This window comes from Rutidosis leptorrhynchoides, chromosome 1, assembly GCF_046630445.1.
Source record: "Rutidosis leptorrhynchoides isolate AG116_Rl617_1_P2 chromosome 1, CSIRO_AGI_Rlap_v1, whole genome shotgun sequence".
Lineage (NCBI taxonomy): Eukaryota > Viridiplantae > Streptophyta > Magnoliopsida > Asterales > Asteraceae > Rutidosis > Rutidosis leptorrhynchoides.
In genome coordinates, this window is record NC_092333.1 from 232580075 (window position 1) to 232605652 (window position 25578).

Genomic DNA, 25578 nt, shown 5'->3' on the forward strand with positions numbered 1-25578 from the left:
CCTCCTACCGTATAACATCTCATATGGTGGCATTCCAATACTAGAGTGAAAACTATTATTGTACGAGAATTCCACCAATGGCAAATGTTCGTCCCAACTACCGCCAAAATCGATAATACACGCACGTAACATATCCTCCAATGTTTGATTCGTACGTTCGGTTTGACCATCCATTTGAGGATGATATGTCGTACTCATATTCACCCTCGTACCCATGTCTTCATGAAACTTCTTCCAAAATCGAGAAGTAAAATGCGTGTCCCGATCCGAAACAATAGACGCGGGAACGCCATGTCTCGATATCACCTCTTTAGTGAACGTCTTCGCGAGTGCCTCCGACGAAATTGCTTCTTTAATAGGAAGAAACAACGCACTCTTCGTCAATCTATCGGCAATCACCCAAATAGTGTCAAATTGGGTTCTTGCCGTTTTCGGCAACTTGGTAATAAAATCCATGGTAATATGCTCCCACTTCCACATCGGAATTTCTAACGGTTGCAACTTACCATACGGATTTTGGTGTTCAGCTTTAACTTGCAAACACGTGACGCATTGCTCAACATACTTAACAACGTCGCGTTTCATGCCCGGCCACCAATAATCTTTCTTCAAATCATGGTACATCTTCGTCGCACCCGGATGTATGGAATACTTAGACTTGTGCGCCTCATCAAGAAGCACCATTCGGAAATCACCCATCTTAGGCACCCACACTCTTTCTTGAAAAGACAATAAACCACGCGAACCCATCATAATGAATTCCGATTGCCCCACAATTCGTTCCTCATGCTTGTTGTGAACGTAAGCCTCTATTTGAATCACACCAAGTTTTTCAAGAAAATCGTTAGTAATAATCATACGTAACAATCCCAATCGTAACGCCGGGTGGTGACTCTTTCGGCTTAACGCATCCGCGATCACATTCGCCTTGCCCGGATGATAAAGTATCTCACAATCATAATCCTTCACCACATCCATCCATCTACGTTGACGATAATTCAAATCCCGTTGATCAAAAAGATGTTTCAAACTCTTGTGATCCGAATAAATCGTACACTTGACACCATACAAGTAATGGCGCCAAATTTTCAAAGCATGGACCACCGCCGCTAATTCGAGATCATGAGTCGGGTATCTCTTTTCATGTTCCTTTAATTGGTGAGAGGCGTAAGCGATGACTTTACCTCGTTGCATTAGAACACACCCGAGCCCATTCAAAGAAGCATCACAATAGACCGTCATATCATCTACACCTTCCAGCAATACTAAGATCGGAGCTTTACACAATTTCTCTTTCAACAATTGAAAAGCGATTTCTTGCTCGTTCTCCCAATTGAATCTCGTATTCTTCCTTGTCAACTTAGTTAATGGCGAAGCAATTTTGAAAAAGTGTTGGATAAACCGACGATAGTAACCGGCCAATCCGAGAAAACTTCGGATTTCCGTAGGAGTAGTCGGTCGTCCCCAATCCTTCACCGTCTCTATCTTCCCCGGATCAACTTGAATACCATCCTTGTTCACAATATGGCCAAGGAATTGAACCTCCCTTAGCCAAAATTCACATTTTGAGAATTTAGCATACAACTTCTCTTTTCTCAACGTCTTCAATACTTCGCGCAAATGGTGTTCATGTTCCATCATGCTCTTAGAATAGACAAGAATATCGTCAATGAACACAATTACCGACTTGTCCAACATAGGTTGGCACACTCGGTTCATAAGATCCATGAATGCCGCCGGTGCATTCGTAAGACCAAAAGGCATAACCACAAATTCAAAATGCCCGTAACGCGTTCGAAAGGCCATTTTCTCAATATCTTCCTCACGGACCCGCATTTGGTGATAGCCGGACCGTAGGTCAATTTTTGAGAAATACGTCGCACCTTGGAGTTGGTCAAACAAATCGTCAATCCTAGGCAATGGATAACGATTCTTGATCGTCCCTTTATTCAACTCCCGATAATCAATGCACATACGCATACTTCCATCCTTCTTTTTCACGAATAAAACCGGAGCACCCCATGGCGAAGCACTCGGTCGAATAAAACCCTTCTCAAGTAACTCTTGAATTTGATTCAACAATTCTTGCATTTCCATTGGTGCTAAGCGATAAGGAGTTTTAGCAATGGGAGTAGCTCCCGGAACCAACTCAATGCGAAATTCGACTTGTCTTTCCGCCGGAACACCCGGTAACTCATCCGGAAAAACATCTTCAAACTCGCTTACCACCGGAATTTCACGAATGGGTGGTGGCTCATCATGAGTATCAACAACATGGGCAAGAAAAGTCATGCCACCACTAACAAGGAAACGCGTGCCCGTGCAAAAGTGCATCCCGGTACAAGTCTTCTACGTTTATCACCATGAATAATTAACTCTCCCCCACTTGGGGTCTTCACACGAATAGATTTTTCATGGCATGCAATATCGGCTCTATTATGATCGAGCCAATCCATACCAACCACGATATCAAAATCACCCAACGTCATCGGAATGAGATCAATATTAAAGTTCTCGGAACCAAACACAACGTTACAATTTTTACACACATCAACCACTAGCACTTTCTTGCCATCCGCTATTTCGACTTCTACCGAACGACTTAACTTAGCTAACGGTTTATTAAGTTTAGGCACAAATTTTGGAGACACAAACGATAAATTTGCACCGCTATCAAATAGGATCCTTGCCGGATTAGAGTTAACCATGAAAGTACCTGAAACGACTTCATTGGATTGCTTGGCTTCGTCATTGGTCATCAAATAATTACATCCCCTAGCCGACCCTGCCGCCTTCTCCATTCTCTTAACTTGATCATTTCGGAGTTCGGGGCACTCCGACTTTCGGTGCCCTTCTTGTTGACAATTGAAACATGTGATCACATTAGTATGCGGTTTTGGGCAATCACGAGAGTAGTGACCTTTTTGCCCACAATTGAAACAAGTGACCATGTGACCATTAGAAGCACCCTTCTTCACGCTACCGACACTTTCGGATGCTCCCTTACCCTTCTTGTTCGAGAAATTAGAAGCTTCAAACTTTCGTTTACTTGGCGCATAACTAACCGGACTCGGAGCTTGTACTTCAAACCCCTTCGCCACCGCCAAAAGCTTAGCAAAGGTCTCAACATGACCAATACTAATTTTACCCTTCAAATCATCTCTAAGGGTCGCATGAAAGTCTTCCATTAACAATTGATCATTCCCCACATACTCGGGGCAAAAACGTGCCTTAGCGAGAAAGTTGGTTTTAAGAGTGTTTAGGTCCAAAGACCCTTGACGCATGTTCCTTAACTCGTTGCGCAATTTGGAAAGATCCGCTTGCGTACGATATTCAAGGAAAAACTCCTTCTTGAAATCCGCCCAAGATAACCCCACAAAAGCCGCATCACCCACCATATCAATCTTGCCATCGAGCCAATCTTTAGCATGGCCCCTTAACAAACTAGTAGCAAGCCTTGTTTTCTTTTCGGGAGGGCACTCGGTCGTGCGAAAACAACCTTCAACATCGGAAATCCAATCCGCACTCTTCATGGGGTCGGGATCCCCGTGAAAGTGAGGAGGCTTAGTCGCCAAGAAGTTCTTATAGCTAAACTCCAACTCGCCCACATTTTGAGGTCTAGGAAACCTCCTTTCAACTTCTTCTTTAACGACATTAGTCATCCGTTCTTGAATCATATCGACAATTTGTTCCGAAACCGACTCTTCGAATATTTGTTTAACCCTTCGTGAGAAAACCGAAACATAGTTTTCTAAAGCGGTCTCAATCTTGGTAGTCATCTCATCTTCCTCCACATGAGAGGGACCACCATTGCCATTCGTATTCGTTCCGTTTCTCGTCTTCATTCTAAAGATTAAAAATGGATTAGACATCACCAACAATTTAATACACATATATACCTATGCATATGACCGCACACATCACATCTAGCTCGATACTTGTCGCACATCCTTGCTTGACTTGACTTGCAACCGTAATAGTGGTCGCGACTCACTATTACGCTCACATGCCGTGCCATGCTCAAACGTATCACAACCATCTTGTTCGATGTTCAAAACAATAACACACGATTAGTAACATCATAATATAGCATAGTTAGTCCACCTATGCATCAAAGAACTAATCAAACCCCGCACCGACCCGTAGTCCTACAAGTCACGCATATAATTCCACAACACAAAAGTCTAAGTCTAGGCGCCTATCTCAAGTCACCTAAATCCCTTAGACCATGCTCTGATACCACTTGTAACAACCCAACCCGTAATCCATACGATAATTTTTTTTTTATACAACACAATTACACGCCGAATAAATATGTAACCCATTTCACAAGTTCCATTTAAAGCGCAAAACAATTAATCGTTTACAAAAGGCACGAGGGCCACGAATAAAGTTTAGTACAAGTTTGACCCATTACAAATGATAGTTTACAATCCAAACGACACTTCGAGCATGGTTTGGGACTAAACTACCCATAACGTTAGGCCAACATCAAAACTCTACCAAAGCATCATCACGGGACAACTAATGCCCGATAACCCCCTTGCCCTTAACTGCGCCTGCATCTAAAAAGATAAACAACGAGAGGGTAAGCTAACGCTTAGTGAATGCAATAATTATACACATACATATATAACCTACTTACATGCAATCACATACACAATTACCTCATACACGCTAGCAATTTAAAAGACATACCAACGCAAGGCATAACGCTAAATCTCCAAGACCACAAGCTAGCACAACGATAACATATATAACTCGAATAATGTGAAAACACCACACAACAAACACATAGCCATGGTTAACCAATAGTACAAGGAATGGTACTTCGAAGTAATACAAGATTTTAGTTGCAATTGTTCCATTTTCAAGTAATATTCGTTTATATTAAATAAGTGCGAAGACAAAAGGCGAAAACGACGAATTGAAGACACAAAGGTCCAAAAAGCTCAAAAGTACAAGATACAATCAAAAAGGTTCAAATTATTGATGAGGAACGTCTAAAAACGACAAGAGTACAAGTTACAAAACACAAAGTACACGATATAAAATAGTACGCAAGGGCGTTCGAAAATCCGGAACCGGGACATGAGTCAACTCTCAACGCTCGACGCAACGGTGTAAAAATTATGAGTCAACTATGCACAAGAATAAAATATAATATTTAAATAATTCATAATAAGAATAATAATAAATAATATAAAGTTGTTAATTGAGCATAGTTAAGGGGTCATAAGTGAAAATTTCATTTCATAATTCGCCTATAAAATCAAGTTGTGTCGATCAATTTTATGTACAACTTTTTCTATCCTCTTTTTATCTATATATCGATCAAATATCTATATCTAATATCCAATATCTATATTTATAATTCTCTATCATAATGTTAATGTAATCAGATATAACAATAATCTTAATTTTAATTTTAAATTATGATAATAATAAGATTTATGATAGAGATCGTTTGAGTGTATAAAGTCGAAATTCTGTCCGTGTAACGCTACGCTATTTTTAATCATTGTAAGTTATGTTCAACCTTTTTATATTAATGTCTCGTAGCTAAGTTATTATTATGCTTATTTAATCCGAAGTAATCATGATGTTGGGCTAATTACTAAAATTGGGTAATTGGGCTTTGTACCATAATTGGGGTTTGGACAAAAGAACGACACTTGTGGAAATTAGACTATGAGCTATTAATGGGCTTTATATTTGTTTAACTAAATGATAGTTTGTTAATGTTAATATAAAGATTTACAATTGGGCGTCCCTATAAATTACCATATACACTCGATCGGACACGATGGGCGGGGTATTTATATGTACGAATAATCGTTCATTTAACCGGACACGGGAATGGATTAATAGCCACTAGAATAATTAAAACAGGGGTGAAATTATGTAAAAGGACACTTGGTATAATTGATAACAAAATATTAAAACCTTGGGTTACACTCAGTCGACATCCTGGTGTAATTATTAAACAAAGTATTAAAATCTTGTTACAGTTTAAGTCCTCAATTAGTTGGAATATTTAACTTCGGGTATAAGGATAATTTGACGAGGACACTCGCACTTTATATTTATGACTGATGGACTGTTATGGACAAAAAAAACCAGACGGACATATTAAATAATCCAGGACAAAGGACAATTAACCCATGGGCATAAAACTAAAATCAACACGTCAAACATCATGATTACGGAAGTTTAAATAAGCATAATTCTTTTATTGTATTTCTCATCGTATCTTTATTTACTGTCATTTTATTACTCGCAATTTTATTTACTGTCATTTTATTTATTGTCATTATTTTACGCACTTTAATTATCGTCATTTATCTTTGCGCTTAAAATATAGAATCGACAAACCGGTCATTAAACGGTAAAACCCCCCTTTTATAATAATATTACTACTTATATAATTATATATTTTTTGTATAAATATAGTTGTTAAAAATATAGTAAGTATCGCCAGCTCCCTGTGGAACGAACCGGACTTACTAAAAACTACACTACTCTACGATTAGGTACACTGCCTATAGTGTTGTAGCAAGGTTTAAGTATATCCATTCTATAAATAAATAAATATCTTGTGTAAAATTGTATCGTATTTAATAGTATTTTCTTGTAAAAATTAATAGTATTTTAATAGTATCTTATAATAAAACACCCACATGATCATATATACAAACTTTAAAACAAAATGTACAGTATTTACAAAACACCATGAACACGTGTACAAACTTGAAGCATATTGTACACTTTCATATAATAATTGTATATTAATTTTTAAAAAAAATTTAAGAGGCATTTGTTATTACTAATAATTATTATCAAAAATATAAATACTCATTTTTAAAACAAACTTTATTATTATAATTATAATATAATTATAATTATAATTATAATTATAATTATTATTCAAATATGGATTCTCTTTACGGAATTAATTACGTTACATATGTATGTGAAATACACGTCTCAATAAAAGGTTGTAATGTAGGTTTTTATAACAAGGAAAAAAGTAATTGTGATTAATATTGAAAGAGAGTGGTGAAAGTATAAATGTAGTTCATTTATTTTGACCAAATTAAGTAAATTAATATGTTTGTAAAAACAAAGACAAGTTTCTTAGTCGGAATCCCTGATTTCACGGTTTAATAAACTAAATTACTTTAGTTTTTATACTCACTTAATATCTAAAACATATTATTAACTGTTTCATTTAAATAAACTCGTAATTACACTGGTCATTTCACCAGTTTATCACTAAAACACTATAAGTAAAATATGTGATATATATTTGAATAAAAATGTTCAATTTAATATTTTTTAGTGTACATACTTAAATATTAAATAAAATGTAAAATTGACTCACTAGTAACTCTATTGATCGGTCATTGCTAACAACAAAATCATGTAACTCAGACTTGGTCCCAACGGTTCTATCCTGGGGGTTGCCCAGCCATCCGCCCAGCTGGGCGCCGATGGCAGCGGACCGCCCAGCTGCTCTGAAACGACCCAACCCGCCGTTAAACCATCCCATAAAAATTTTCTTTTCTTTATAGTGATTTAGTACTATTAGCTCGACATCATGATTATAATTTTCACGAACATTTAAAACACCGACTAGTTCAAAAGACCTTAGCATCATACACTACATATTTTAAAATCATAATTATCAAATCCGGTTACATAATTAAGAGACACTACGTAAGTTCCGACAAAAGTCCGAGCATGGTGAATGGGAATAAACTACCCAATCCTATGTAATCCAAAAACCAAGTCTTCTAAGCATCACACGCTAGCTCACTAGTCCCCACGCTTACCCTTGCCACGTCCGCCTTGCAAATCTATAAAAATATAAACAACGAGAGGGTAAGCTAATGCTTAGTGAGTGAGAATATACTACATACATATATATGCGTAAAATGGACACGCCATACAATAACAATCAAAAAGCACATACCGGAGTCCAGTCATAAGGGCAAGCTAATCTAAGCATACCGTACGATCGCTATACAACAAACTAATATAACAACAATGTAAGTACACCAACAACGATATGAACAACGCCATCAAGCTACGCCCGAAGGGTTAGCTACATCACAACAATATCAATAACATATTTATAAATATATAATCAACGAACCTACAACCCAAGGTTAACCACTAAAAAGAAAGACAAATTATTTAATACATATTGTACGTTTCCTTTTATAAGTTGTGGTCACCATAGTTCATTTATATAAAAAAATTTAAAAATTAAAAACTAAAAATAATATATTTTCAAGTTTTTGTCTATAAAAAAAAAAAAAAAAACAAAAAAAAAACATATATATATTTAGTTTAAGTTTTATTACCTTTAGATTTTTAGACTATAGTCGCAACTTTTAGTATTAAGTCTAGTTTTTTGCCGTAGTATTTTTTTTACTTCTAGAATTTTTAGGCTTTGCCGTAAAATCCCTTAAGTGCTTATTCCTTAAACTAAGTTTTAGGCGCTTTAGAATTTTGCGACGCCATTTTTCGTGCTACTTTCTTATTTTTATTTATCTTTCGACGACGTTTACCTATGTATCAATTACAATTCCAATTAGTGATCTCTATTTGTAGTTTTAATTTTAAGATAGTGATAGTGATAAGGTTGGATTAACCGCGTGTTTACAAACCACTCTTCGTCTTTTTCATTTTTCGACACTTTTCGACGCGCACTCTTTTTCTCTCTTATTTCTCGCCATTCTAGTTTTTAGGACTTACAATTTTTTCTACTTCTTCTCTAAATTTCTTAAAATTACGAAAATTTATTTTAAGTGGTTAAATTGATAGACATCAAAATTTTCTGGTTCGTAGTAATAGTTGGATTTGTACGTGGACCGGGTTATTGGAGCCAAACAGTCCTCAATTATATTGAGACCAAACGAATCCTGCCCCTCTGCTGCATCTTTTGGCTATTTGAAACGTGGGCAAAATCAGAAAAGTCTATTGATTGGATAACTTATATAATTTTTCTTTCCTTTTTAAAAACTAATAGGATATTCAGTGAATGCACCGAGCAAGACGTTCACCACCTTTTGTACGTTCACCACCTGTAACTAGATCAAGACATTTAGCAAATATTACCGCCGTTGATTTTTCTTTAGAATCGTCATCCAGTCGACCAAGTACTTCAGTTCAAATTTCCGATAATCCATTTTTTGAACCCGACCTCACAATTGAGAATCCGGAGAATATTCAGGAACGGTTCGTAGATCCTGAACCACTAAACTTTCCTCCGGAGCCACCAATCATTCAAACAGAGATTGTTGAGGAACAAACCATTAAATCAGAATCATCTAGTGATACCGATTCAACAAATTCAATTATGGAGAATCTGGAACCTTTAAGTATGGAAGACCGAATGAGAGCTAAACGCACTGGCCAAGGTCACGCAATTACTCATCCAGACATTAATGCGCCAGATTATGAAATCAAAGGACAAATTCTACACATGGTGACTAATCAATGCCAATTTAGTGGTGCGCCGAAGGAAGATCCAAATGAACATTTACGTACCTTTAATAGAATCTGCACACTATTTAAAATCCGAGAAGTTGAGGATGAACAGATATATCTCATGTTATTTCCCTGGACTTTAAAGGGAGAAGCCAAAGATTGGTTGGAATCGTTACCTGAAGGGGCGATTGATACATGGGATGTTTTAGTTGAAAAATTTCTTAAACAATTCTTTCCTGCATCTAAAGCCGTAAGACTTCAAGGAGAAATTGTTACGTTTACACAGAAACCAAATGAAACTCTATATGAGGCGTGGACAAGATATGGAAAGTTGTTAAGAGGATGTCCGCAACATGGTTTAGACACCTGTCAAATAGTACAAATATTCTACCAAGGATGCGACATCACTACAAGGAAAGACATAGATATAGCAGCTGGTGGTTCTATTATGAAGAAAACCGAAACTGATGCTTACAAAATTATTGATAACACTGCTTCCCACTCACATGAGTGGCACCAAGAAAAAGACATCGTTAGATCATCTAAAGCAGCTAGAGCCGATTCTAGCCATGACTTAGATTCCATTTCCGCAAAGATAGATGCTGTGGAAAGACGAATGGAAAAGATGACTAAGGATATTCACTCAATACGAATTAGTTGTGAGCAGTGTGGAGGACCACATTTGACAAAAGATTGTCTCAGTATTGAATTAACAATGGAACAAAGAGAGAATATTTCATACATAAACCAAAGGCCTGGAAATAATTATCAGAATAATTATCAACCGCCAAGACCGATTTACAATCAAAACCAGAATTATAACCGAAATATTCCATACAACAACCAACAAGGTCCTAGCAATCAACAAGTATCTAATAATACTTACAACCAGCAAAGACCGAATTTTCAAAACAAACCACCACAACAAACCGATGATAAAAAGCCGAATTTAGAAGATATGATGACGAAGCTAGTTGAAATTCAAACGCAGTTTTTCACCTCTCAGAAACAAACCAATGAACAAAATGCTCAAGCATTTAGAAATCAACAAGCTTCTATTCAAAATCTGGAACAAGAAGTAAGTAACCTAGCAAGGTTAATAGGTGAAAGAAAACCGGGAAGTCTACCTAGTGATACAAATGCTACCCCCCGGAATGAAACAGCTAAAGCCATTACCACAAGAAGTGGTACAACACTTAAACCACATGAAATACCTGTAACTTCTGATGAAACTATTCCTACTCCACAAGAACCACAACCTGATCAAGATAAGGAAAAAGAACCGGTAGTTGAAAAGGTTAATGAAGATAACACAGCTAAGGCTAAACCTTATGTTAAACCATACCAACCACCACTTCCTTATCCGAGTAAAATGAAGAAAGAAAAACTTGAAGCCGAGCAATCCAAATTCTTGGATATGTTTAAACAGATAAATGTAAATCTTCCTTTCATTGATGTGATTTCAGGAATGCCTAGATATGCTAAATTCTTGAAAGATCTAATCTCAAATAGAAAGAAAATGGAAGAACTCTCGGCTGTTACTATGAATGCTAATTGTTCAGCAGTGCTGTTGAATAAGATACCAGAAAAACTATCTGATCCAGGAAGTTTCACAATTCCATGTTTTCTGGGTAGTCTTAGTTCAATAGAAGCATTGGTAGACTTAGGTGCTAGTATAAATCTAATGCCGTATTCACTATACGCTAAACTAGACCTTGGAGAATTAAAACCAACCAGAATAAGCATACAACTAGCCGATAGATCAATAAAATATCCTAGAGGGATAATGGAGAACATGCTAGTTAAAGTTGGTACTTTAGTATTTCCAGTAGATTTTGTTGTTTTGGACATGGAAGAAGATTCTCAAGTTCCTCTCATATTAGGAAGACCATTCTTAAACACGGCTAAAGCAATGATAGACGTGTTCGGTAAGAAACTGACCCTAAGTATAGAGGATGAGAGTGTTACCTTTTTAGTTGATAGAGCAATGCAACAACCACAATCTGCAGATGATACATGTTATTATATTCAAACTATAGATGCACATGCAGAATTATTAGAAGAATTTCCAGAATTACAAGGAACAGGAGAATGTTCTTTAGGAGAAGGTAATGAACCAATTGATGAAGCTGAAATGTTAGCTACACTTATAGCTAATGGATATGAACCAACAACAGAAGAAATTCAAATGCTAAAAGAAGAAGACAGATATCGATATAAATCATCGATAGAAGAACCTCCGAAATTAGAGTTAAAGCCACTTCCAAACCATTTGGAATACGCTTATTGTGACGACTCCGTCAAAACACTTAACGGCTCCGTCACTTGGTCCCACAGCTTGATCGAAAATCTATATGAATTTAATAAAACAACCTTGCATTCTTTATTTAAAAATGATTTCCTATAAAGGAAATCTACTAAAATGTATAAGTTTAGAAAAACTATACAATAATACTTTAACCAAAAGTTGACCAAAATAAAGTCAACAAACAACCACTTTTTAATGTAACAAAATAGAATGCAAGTTAATGTTTAACAAAAGCTGCCATCATAAATATGCAGACTCTCTAAGCACAGCGGAAGCAATCAATCATGAACCTGAGAATAAAACATGCGAGTAACTGTCAACAAAAATGTTGAGTGAATTATAGGTTTAATATTGCCAACAATATTTAATTTAAACAATAAAAATTTATGTTTGAAAACATAAAAGTCCTTTTTAAACCACCAAATTATATGCTAGAAAACATATAATAAAACATTATTCCATTTTCCATGAGCCACCTGGTAACCACTTAACCCTTTATTTACCCTTGCCAAACACAATAAATAATATACACCGAACAAGTGTATCTACAACAAAATACGAAGTACTAAACATTCCGATAACAAATTGCTAGCGCGACTAGCTCGAAATGGGGTTGTCAAACCCGATAGATCTATCCATAGGATTCGCATTCACCAGTAGAAACCAGTGATTACAGTTACCAGACTAGGGAATATTTTTGTTCAACTCACAATGAATAATTTAAACCAACTTCCACATGTGTCCAAAGTATAAAATAAATTGCATGTACTCTCATCCCAAAAGCTTTAAAATAGAAAAATGGGACTATAACTCACCTTAATAGCAACTGAAGAAATCTCACAAACAAGCGAACAGCAAATAAAGTAAAGTGATCAAGAAAGATCACAACGCCGACCTATAAATAAAGCAGGCCGATATAAATAACTAACTTAGGTCAAGTCTTAGTATGATAGCTATTGTACATGTTGCAAGTAGACATAGAATAACACTCGGCAAGCATCGGTTTGACTGGAACAGCATACGGACACACACTTTCTATTTTTAGAAAGTTTCTATTTTTAGCAGGTTTCCATTTTTGGAAAGTTTTCTATTTTAGGAAAGTTTCTATTTTTGGAAAGTTTCTATTTTTGGAAAGTTTCTATTTTTGGAAAGTTTCCAAATTTAGAAAGTTCTATTTTTAGAAAGTTTTGAAGTTAGGAAAGTTTCCTTATTTAGAAAGTCAACAGAAGTCAACTGAAAGTCAAAGTCAACCGAAAGTCAACTCAAAAGTCAACCTTGGTCAAACATAGTCAACATTAATTTGAAAAGTGTAAGTTATAATAATAACATAGGTTATAATGTTTATTAAAGTCAAAAGTGTATAATTATGTCTTAACATAAGTTTAATTAAATAAAAATGAATTATTAAAGTTTAGATAAGTTTAAATGATATAATTAATATAACATAAGTATTTAATTAATTAATTAAATATTAGTCATAATATAAGTATTATTAATTAATAATAAATTTTAAATCATATCATAAGTATTATTAATTAATAATGAATTATTAATCATATCATAAATTTCTAATTATACTTATTAAATCATAAGTATTTAATAATTAAATAATAACTAAGTCTTATAATAATTAAATAATTATTTAATCCTTATTATAAGTCCTATAATAATAATAATCTCATAATATAAGTTTAATACTTATCATAAGTATTTTTCATTAATAATAAAAGTATTATTAATCATAAGTTTAATTAAAAGTTTAATTAAATCATAAGTAATAATTAAATGATATAATAAATATACATATCATAAGTCTTAAATAATAATAATTACTTCTTATATCATAAGTAATTAATTAATAATGAAAGTCATTATTTTTATCCTAAGTTTAATAATTAACCATAAGTTTTAATCAAAAGTTCATCGGGTCGTATCTTGAGTCCTGGGTGTCGGTTTTCGGCGAGCCTTACATATATCTCCGCCTAAGCAAACCACCCGACACTTTGGTACACTCAAGAACACACCAAGAACAGCCCACAAGTCGTGATATACAGCCAATACACTACTTGGAACTTCAATTCAATCAAAAACGTGTTTTTAGACGTAACGGGTGAACCGTGGCTCGGATTTAGGTGACCCGAACATGAAAGTTCTTCCCACCATCAGTCCTAACACACTAACACACCCTAAAGACACCAAGTAAGGTCACAAAGTCGGACCAAACCTGTTTCATGTCAATCCACAATTCAATTTTAACAAAATAGTAATTTGATCATAACTAGGGCTCCGGGAATCGAAACGACATGAATCCGGAGTCTAAAATTAATGTCTTGATGAGAGGAACTCATCTAGATAGTTTATTTTAACTTTTATGTCAGTCACAAACCCAGAATACATGAAATAGCTGCTGTCCAGAATTTTATAAACCGAAAACATGCAATTATGAGTACATCTATGCATACAAACACCATTACAATAATCCACAAACATCATACTACTAAATAAATATCAAAATACAGAAAATAATTGAAAAATTGAAAGTTCTAGGGCTAGGGTTTATACCCTAATCGAGAAACGATTGATGTTATCGCGTAGAGAATGAAGAGAGGAACGTGTTGGTGTTAATCAATTGATGATCCAAGCTTTAATTTTGGTTGATGATGATGATGTTGTGATGATGAATGGCGACGGCCAAGGAGGCAAGGGGAAGAGGAGAGCACAAAAAAAAATAATTTAGGTTAAGATAAAAATAGAATGTGAAAATTAAATGAGGAAAATAATGAGAAAATGGGAGTATTACTCCCTCCCTCCCCCATTCAGCCGAGATTTTCAGTGGGGTGGGCCCCACTTGGTCCATCTCACTTAAATGTATATTCCTTGTGGCCCGAAAGCCCGAACGAGTCCCGAAACGCGAAAACGCACTTACGCGATTTAAAATCCGGAAAGATAACAAACGCGCGACGAAAAATAAATATAAATACACTATATAATAATATGATCTTAAAATATCATATTTAAAATATTTAGGATTTAAAAATCCCGAAAACGCGTCCGTTGGTTTGAAAACCGAAAAGATTCGCCGGATGGAAATCCGCGAGACGTAGAAACGTATAAATTAAAATATGAATACAAATATTCACATAACACATAATAATTAATATATACATATTATTACAAATAATAATAATATAGGTCATTGAAATGACGTGGCACACTAACAGTTAACGGTCGTTAAATAATTAACTGAAAAAGATAACGGAAAAAGTAGGGTCGTGACAGTACCTTCCCGTTACGGAAATTTCGTCCCGAAATTTAAGCAGGCGCAGGGGTTGACTCGGCATCTGAGAACAAATGCGGGTATTTCTGCTTCATCTGGTCTTCACGCTCCCAAGTGAACTCGGGACCGCGTCTAGCGTTCCATCTGACCCGAACAATAGGAATTCTGCTCTGTTTAAGAGTCTTAACCTCTCGGTCCATGATTTCAACAGGCTCCTAAATAAAATGCAATTGCTTATCAACTTGAAGTTCCTCCAAAGGAATAGTCTGATCAAATTCAGCCAAGCACTTCTTTAAATTTGAAATATGGAAAACATCGTGAACAGCACTGAGTTCTTGTGGCAACTTCAAACGATAAGCCACTGGTCCAACTCTCTCAATAATCCCAAAAGGTCCAACAAATCGAGGATTCAACTTTCCCCTTTTACCAAAACGTACCACACCCTTCCAAGGTGAAACTTTCAACATAACACGATCACCGACCTGAAAGTCGATATCGTTCCTTCTCTTATCAGCATAACTCTTTTGCCTACTCCTGGCAGTTCTCAATCTTTCCTTAATCTGTGCAATCTTCTCGGTAGTCTCGTGAATGATCTCTGGTCATGTGAGTTGAGCATCCCCAACCTCATTCCAACAGACAGGAGACCTACACTTTCTACCATACAGAGCTTCAAATGGTGCGGCTTTAATACTTGCATGATAACTGCTGTTATAAGAAAACTCATCCAGCGGCAAATATTTATCCCACCCATTTCCAAAATCAATAACACACGCTCTTAACATGTTTTCTACGTTTGAATGGTCCTTTCACTCTGACCATCCGTCTGTGGATGATAAGCGGTACTCATATCCAATTTAGTTCCTAGAGCACCTTGTTAGGACTGCCTCAGTCCAACATAATCGATACGGGAACACCATTCTCGAAATAATCTCCTTCAAATACAAACGAGTAAACTTCTTCATTGAATATGTTTCCTTAATTGGCAAGAAAAGAGTTGACTTAGCGAGTCGGTAACAATCACCCAAATGGTATCATAACCACCCACAACTCCCGGTAACTTCGTAATAAAGTCCATCTTAATACCTTCCCACTTCCACTCGGGAATTTCAGGTTGCACCAAAAGTCCAGACGGTTTTTGATGTTCAGCTTTAACCTTAGCGCAGGTCAAACACTTAGCCACATACGTAGCCACATCAGCTTTCAAATTAGGCCACCAATACAGCTCCTTAAGATCATGATACATCTTTCCTGAACCAGGATGAATAGAGTACCTAGACTTATGAGCCTCATCTAAAACAAGTTTTCGTAGATCACCAAACTTCGGAACCCAAAGGCATCCCGCAAAATACCGAGTACTATCGGTTTGTACCTCTAACTGTTTACTCAAGCCTCGGACCTTCCCGTTACAAAATTTTCCTCCTTCAAGGCTTCTTATTGTGCCTCAAGGATCTGCCTAGCGAGGTTTGTTTGAATTGTCATATTCAAGGCCCTAAACCTGCGAGGTTCAGCCCTTTCTTTACGACTTAATGCATCAGCCACATCATTGGCCTTTCCCGGATGATATAAAAGTTCGCAATCATAATCATTTAACGTCTCAACCCATCTTCGTTGCCTCATATTTAACTGTTTCTGATCAAGAATATGTTGAAGACTTTTGTGATCAGTGTACAATGTACCTTTGACCCCATATAGATAATGTCATAACCCGTCCTTAACCATAAGAACGTGTTAGATAACGTATGATTTCATTGCGAGGTATTGACCTCTATATGCGACATTTTTAAAAAGGAAAACTGCATATATTATACATTACAAACCAAACCATTATTTTTGTTACAAGCTTTAGACAATAAAAAGATGATTATCGTTTAACGATAATCTTCGACTTACAAACTTTACAAATGATAATAACAACACGATTTCTAGCATATTTTACAACACACGTCCTCGGATATGCAGTTTTATTTTTGACACAAATATGAGTACGCATGATCCTGCTTAGATTCAACATAATGCAGCGGAAGCTTTAATTATCACCTGAGAATAAACATGTTTAAAAACGTCAACATAAAGTTGGTGAGATATAGGTTTAGTGCGCAGCAATATATATATATAGACCACAAGATTTCGTATATAAACATTTCAATAAAAATATTCTAAGTGGTTGAGCACTTGGTAACCATACTTAACATTTTCACGTCGCATATTCCCTTTAATATGAAATCTTACTACACCGTACCAAGTGTAGTCACAAAACGAAGTACTGTGCAACCGTTGAATACTGGTCGTCCAGTCCGATTGGGGTTGTCAGGCCCGATAGATCTATCAACAGGATTCGCGTTTACAATACCGCTGTAAATATTAGTTACCAAGCTACAGGGAAGTATGCCAGTGGTACAACTCAACGTAGAATATATTTTTCAGTTACTTGTGTCCATAACGTAAAACATAAAATACATGTATTCTCATCCCGAAATATTTAGAGTTTAAAAGTGGGACTATATACTCACTCTTGTCTTGATGATATATATATTTTGACTCGGTCTTCCGGTTGATATCACGAACCTATCCATATATAATATATCAATATGTTTTCATTTTTAAACAAACGTTATAAATATATACTTGTTATACTTTTAATACTTTGAATAATTCCTTAGTCCGTAGTTAGCAGTCCGATGTTAGTAATTCAATTTTAATGGTTCATTTTTAGATGTTTAATATACCCGCAATGAAATAAATAAAACCCCCAACGAAATCAATAAAACCCCATCGTATATGTGTTGGTCGAGATTAATCTTGACCCATGGTACCGGTGTTGTCAAATGACGTGTTGCGTACATAAAGTACCGGTGTTGTCAAATGACGTGTTGCGTACAAACATGGGATCTTATGATTAATCTTCTCGTATTGTTTACGGGTGATCCTGAACCATATAAAATTGAATTATAAGTACATATATATAAAATATCATGTTATCTTAGAAATATGTGATTTATATCATTTTTTTCCAATTGATCCCGTAGTTGAAATGATCTAGGATAACCAATTTTGTTTCGGTCATAGTTTCTTCGTTACAAATCCGTTTTCGTTGATTCAAATTGCCATCTTCTTGGATCGAGTTCTTCTTTAAGACTATGAACTGTAAATACCTTGGTTTGTATTCAAAATCATACGGCATAAGTGAAACATTAGTGAAACATATGAAGTTAAACATTTTTGTTACAACAAAATCATTTAATGACCATTTTTCTAAAAATACTTATACTTTGAAAAACCAAGTTTTACCTTGTTAAATTAGTATATACATAAGTTATATTACAGGTCTTGAAGTATTTTAAAAGTTAAGTTAGAAGGATCTATTTAGTTTGCAAACAAGTTTGAAAACATTCAAACTATGTTCTTGTTGTTAAACTTTTGTACCACAAAATAAGATAGCTATATATATATGAATCGAATAAGGTTATGAACATAGTTACTACCTCAAGTTCCTTGGATAAGTTTGCTGTAAAAGAGGAGTAAGAAGCTAGAATCAAAAGGGTGATAGAAGTGGATGAAAGATTGGAAGTAAGTTGGTGTTCTTGGAGGGTTTTCTTGAAGTGTTTTTGTATGGTTTTCTTATGGTGTTTTAGTATGGTTTTTGAAGCTAGATCTTCAAGGTAAGTTGCTGAATTGTTATGGAGTTTAAGACTCTTGAATGTGTGTGTGTTTTTAGCTAGAGAATGGAAGTAAAAATGAACTAAAATGATGATACATATATACACCATAAAAAACGTGTTTCATGGGCATACATGGACAAATTTTAGTTTGTAATCTTGCTAATTAGTCTTGCAATCATACAAAAGTAATTACCTAGCTCTAAGGGCATGAATAATGGCTGGTTAGGTGGTGATTTTGATGTGTATTTACTATTAGTAAATACGTATAGGAGCTAGGTATGATACGAGTACAAATACTCTAGGTATACGTATAGAAATTTTGTGAAAAATGAAATGAGGATTCAAATATAGCTATCTTTTGTGAATACACTTATATGGTTTTATGTATTTAAGTTCTTTAAAAGTAATTAAATACATTACTTATACAATATATGTATAACATTATAAGTCTTAAGTATATATGTCAAATAACGTTACGTATTGTTATCGTTTTGAAAACTTAAGTTAGTAGTTTCAAAATACACATATAACTTGTTGTTATTAATATAAAATGAGGTATTAAATCATTCTTTAATCATGTTAAATATGTATATATACATATATATACACAGACGTATAATTATCATATATTGTATAGTTCGTGATATCATCGGTCAAACTAGACGGTCAAACGTTGTATAAAACTCTTTTCGGAAATATAAGTCTCAACAATTTGGATTACTTATCATGTTGGTAAGGTTTAATTTATGTAAATATCAATCTTATAAGTATAGAACGATCGAAAAAGTGCGGGTCGTTACATTACCTCCCCGTTAAATAAATTTCGTCCCGAAATTTTAAAATTGTACCTATTTTGCGTTATCGAGAAACAAGTGCGGATACTTTCGTTTCATCTGATCCTCGCGTTCCCAAGTAAACTCGGGACCTCTTCTAGCATTCCAACGAACCTTAACAATCGGTATATTACTCTGTTTGAGCTGTTTAACTTCACGGTCCATGATTTCGATTGGTTCTTCGACGAATTGTAGTTTCTCGTCGACATGGATTTCTTCAAGAGGAATGGTGAGGTCTTCCTTTGCAAGACACTTCTTAAGGTTTGAGACGTGAAAGGTATTATGTACTCCGGCGAGTTGTTGTGGTAACTCGAGTCGATAAGCTACCGGTCCAATGCGTTCGATGATCTTAAACGGGCCTACGTATCTTGGGTTCAGTTTACCCCTTTTGCCGAAACGTATTACACCTTTCCAAGGTGACACCTTTAGCATAACCATGTCCCCGACCTGAAACTCTAATGGTTTCCTTCGAACATCGGCGTAGCTCTTTTGGCGACTACGGGCTGTTTTCAATCTCTCCTTGATTTGCACTATCTTCTCAGTCGTTTCATGTATGATCTCGGGACCAGTTAAATGTCGATCTCCTACTTCATTCCAACAGATAGGAGATCTACACTTCCTTCCGTACAATGCTTCGAATGGCGCAGCTCCAATGCTCGCATGATAACTATTATTATACGAGAATTCTGCTAACGGTAGATATTTATCCCATCCGTTTCCAAAATCGATCACACATGCCCTGAGCATGTCTTCGAGAGTCTGAATCGTTCTCTCACTCTGTCCATCGGTTTGTGGATGATATGCGGTACTCATATCCAAACGAGTTCCTAGTGCCTCCTGTAGTGATTGCCAGAACTTTGAGGTAAATCTACTATCACGATCAGATATAATGGAAATAGGTATTCCATGCCTTGAAACAATTTCCTTTATATACAATCGTAATAGTTTCTCCATTCTATCCGTTTCCTTTATAGGCAAGAAATGTGCAGATTTGGTAAGACGATCAACAATTACCCAAATGGTGTCGTATCCCCAGGCAGTCTTTGGTAACTTCGTGATGAAATCCATGGTAATACCATCCCATTTCCATTCTGGGATTTCTGGTTGTTGAAGTAACCCTGACGGCTTTTGGTGTTCTGCTTTGACTTTGGAACAAGTTAAACATTCCCCAACATATGTTGCAACGTCTGTCTTCAAATTAGGCCACCAATAATGCGTCTTAAGATCTTGGTACATCTTTCCAACTCCAGGATGTATCGAATATCTTGTCTTATGTGCCTCGTTCAATATCAACTTCCTTAATCCACCCAACTTCGGTACCCAAATACGATTTGCAAAATATCGAATTCCATCTTCCCGCATAACGAGTTGCTTTCTCATACTTCTTCATTATTTCATTTCCTATATTTTCTTTAGTAAGTGCTTCTCGTTGAACTTCTTTGATTTGTGAGTTGAGATTCATGCGAATTTTTATGTTCATCGCTCGTACTCGAATTGGTTCTCGTTCCTTTCTGCTTAGAGCATCGGCCACCACGTTCGCCTTCCCGGGATGATAACGAATTTCACAATCATAGTCGTTTATCAGCTCGACCCACCTACGTTGCCTCATGTTCAGCTGTTTTTGATCGAAAATATGTTGAAGGCTTTTATGATCAGTAAACACAGTGAATTTAACCCCATACAAGTAGTGTCTCCACATCTTCAATGCAAACACGACTGCTCCTAATTCTAGATCATGCGTCGTATAATTTCGCTCGTGAATCTTCAATTGTCGGGATGCGAATGCAATAACTTTCTTCCGTTGCATAAGAACACAACCAAAACCTTGTCGCGAAGCGTCACAATATATTTCGAAATCATCGTTCCCTTCTGGTAACGATAATATAGGTGCCGTAGTTAACTTCTTCTTCAGTATTTGAAATGCGTTCTCCTGCTCCGAGGTCCATTCGTATTTCTTCCCTTTTTGCGTTAATGCTGTCAACGGCTTAGCTATTCGAGAAAAATCTTGAATAAACCTTCTATAATAACCGGCTAAACCCAAAAATTGGCGTATCTGTATTGGTGTCTTAGGAGTCTCCCATTTTTCAATGGCTTCAATTTTTGCTGGATCAACCTGAATTCCTTTGCTACTAACAACGTGGCCAAGAAATTGTACTTCTTTCAACCAGAAAGCACACTTAGAAAATTTAGCATATAGCTGTTCTTTTCTCAACAACTCTAATATCAACCTTAAATGCTGCTCATGCTCTTGCTCACTCTTGGAATAGATAAGAATATCATCAATGAAAACGATAACAAACTTATCTAAATACGGACTACAAACTCGATTCATGAGGTCCATGAATACAGCTGGCGCATTCGTCAATCCAAACGGCATAACCAAAAATTCGTAATGACCATAACGTGTCCGAAAAGCAGTTTTCGGAATATCCTCTTCTTTGACGCGTAGTTGATGATAGCCCGATCTTAAGTCGATTTTTGAATAAACACATGATCCTTGCAATTGATCAAATAAGTCATCAATTCTCGGTAGTGGATACCGATTCTTGATAGTTAACTTATTTAATTCACGATAGTCTATACACATCCTAAAAGATCCATCTTTCTTCTTAACAAACAAAATTGGAGCTCCCCACGGTGAAGTACTCGGTCGTATGAATCCACGGTCCAGTAATTCTTTTAACTGACTTTGAAGTTCTTTTAACTCGGACGGTGCAAGTCTATATGGAGCACGAGCCACTGGTGCAGCTCCTGGTACTAAATCTATTTGAAATTCTACCGATCTAAATGGAGGTAATCCCGGCAATTCTTCCGGAAAAACTTCAGGAAAATCTCTTGCCACAGGCACGTCGTTGATGCACTTTTCTTTCTTTTCGACTTTATTAACATGTGCTAAAATAGCGTAACATCCCTTTTCTAAACACTTCTTGGCTTTCAAACAGCTAATGAGTTTTAGCTTTGAATCACCCTTCTCTCCGTAAATCATCACCGGCATTTTATCCTTACCAGGAATACGAATTGCCTTCTTGGCACAAACAACTTCCGCTCCTATTTTGGACATCCAGTCCATGCCAACTATTATATCAAAACCTCCTAATTCTACGGGTATTAAGTCGATTTTAAACGTTTCTCCGGCTAGATTTATTTCACAATCACGACAAATTTTATCGGCTTTAATTAGCTTACCATTAGCTAACTCAATCAAGTACTTAGCATCTAGAGGTAATGATGAACAATTCAATTTAGTGTAAAAATTTCTACACACATAACTTCTATCGGCGCCAGTATCAAATAAAATAGATGCTGATAAGTTATTAATGGTAAACGTACCCGTAACAAGCTCCGGGTCTTCTCGTGCCTCTCTAGCATTAATAACAAACGCTCTTCCACGTGCAGGTCCGCCATTCTGATTCGGGCACTGGCTCTTATAATGACCTTGTTTTCCACACCCAAAATAAGTAATGTTAGCCAAAGCAGTTCTATTTGCGTTGGTGGCAGGAGTCTTGTTACCATTTGCATTTGTAACGAGAGCCTTACAATCTTCAGCAAGATGTCCCTGTCTATTGCATTTAGTGCACAACACACTACAGTAACCAAAATGATGTTTGTGACAAAGGTTGCATAAAGGACTTTGTCCTTTGTAACCAAAGCCTGAACCGCTACCCGCACCTTTCGTGGTTTCTTGTTTCTTATAAGGTTGTTGTTGGTTACCTTGATCATAACCTCCATTCCACTTTTTCTTGTTCCCCAATACCTTCACCTCAGTATTGAATGCTTTCTTGTCCAAAATGACTTGATCCATTAGCTCGTTTGCCATGGTTATAGCTTCATGAATTGTCTTAGGTTTCGATGCTGTAACGTTTGCCTTGACCTTTTTGGGCAAACCACCTTTGTACATTTCAATCTTCCGTGCTTCGGTTGGAACCAATTCAGGACATAGCAAAACTAATTCCATGAATCGCTGGTTGTAGTTGGTGATTTCAGTACCAACCACCTTCAAACTTCGTAACTCATCTTCTAACTTAATAACCTCATTCCTTGGACAATACTCGGTGATTATCATTGCTTTGAATTCTTCCCATGGAGTATCATAAGCTACATCTCCTCCTACCGCCTTCACATAATTCTTCCACCATGTGAGTGCACTATCTTGTAAAGTGCATGATGCATACTTGGTCATGTCCTTTTCAACACAACCACTGATTTTAAACACAGTCTCCATCTTTTCTATCCATCGGGTTAAACCGATAGGTCCTTCCGTTCCACTGAATGATGATGGCTTGCAAGCTTGAAACGTCTTGTAGGAGCATCCTACACGAGGATTTGGATTAACTGCAGCAGCTCTTGCAGCCTCAACCCATAACATTCTGTCGTTCACTCGCTGGTTGATGAGTTCCTCGAGTTCTTGTTCCGTCATTCGATTCAATCGCGCCATTTCCTAATGAAAGAAAATAATTATTCACATGGATTATTATAGATGTAGTGTGTATTTATAGTACATTATAGCTTATTAATAATATGAACTAGGTATTATTATAAAAGCCTTTTCTTCTTATTAGCGTTTTATAATTATATCTTGGGTAGTACCTACCCGTTAATGTTCATACTTAATAGCTTAGTACAGAATCAATTACTACAATCTAAATAATACTTAACCATGGAAAATTATTGCATTTCATACTTCAATATTTTACATATGCTTATCTTACATCGAACATTAAGCAAACCACACTATTAATATTATACAAAACATTATTCGGTTCCATGGTTTGACACAGCAGCGCATCGTTTGATCTATTTTCTAGGACGTTTAGACACAAAGATTTGCTTAACGCTTATCCTAACTGTCTGCCTATATTTTGGCTGTGGGACTGAAGAACTGGATGCCGGGACAGAACGAATAGGAATAGCGGGGATAGGGGTGGTAGTGTTGAGTGGAATTGGTGCCACATCATTCTCATTAAACTCGGGATTTGGATTTTCTAATTCATTAGCCTTTCGTTTCTTTCCTAGTTCGAACTCGTCTTTTGTAATTTCCTGTATTTCTTCCTCGGGTTCACTTTCCTCCTCGGGTTCACTTTCCTCCTCGGGTTCACTTTCCTCCTCGGGTTCACTTTCCGATATTTCTATAGTTGGTTCATCCGGAAATTGTGAGTCTTCCCCAAGGATATCATTTTCGTCATCGGACAGGTTAATGACTGGAACGCCATCTGAAGATTCTGATTCGGAGTCGTTGATTGTGATAACAATTTTTGAGCTCGACATCTATCACACAACAACTAACCCATTAGTACTTATATAATATTTACATATAAATTTTAACCAACAGTGATAAGCAATGGTTTTTTTTTTTTAAATCAGACCCGGTCAAAGTCCAGACTTACTAATGTATCCTAACGGCTTCTCGGTTAGACACACTAATGCAGACCTGGTTCGCTAAGACCAACGCTCTGATACCACATGTCATAACCCGTCCTTAACCATAAGAACGTGTTAGATAACGTATGATTTCATTGCGAGGTATTGACCTCTATATGCGACATTTTTAAAAAGGAAAACTGCATATATTATACATTACAAACCAAACCATTATTTTTGTTACAAGCTTTAGACAATAAAAAGATGATTATCGTTTAACGATAATCTTCGACTTACAAACTTTACAAATGATAATAACAACACGATTTCTAGCATATTTTACAACACACGTCCTCGGATATGCAGTTTTATTTTTGACACAAATATGAGTACGCATGATCCTGCTTAGATTCAACATAATGCAGCGGAAGCTTTAATTATCACCTGAGAATAAACATGTTTAAAAACGTCAACATAAAGTTGGTGAGATATAGGTTTAGTGCGCAGCAATATATATATATAGACCACAAGATTTCGTATATAAACATTTCAATAAAAATATTCTAAGTGGTTGAGCACTTGGTAACCATACTTAACATTTTCACGTCGCATATTCCCTTTAATATGAAATCTTACTACACCGTA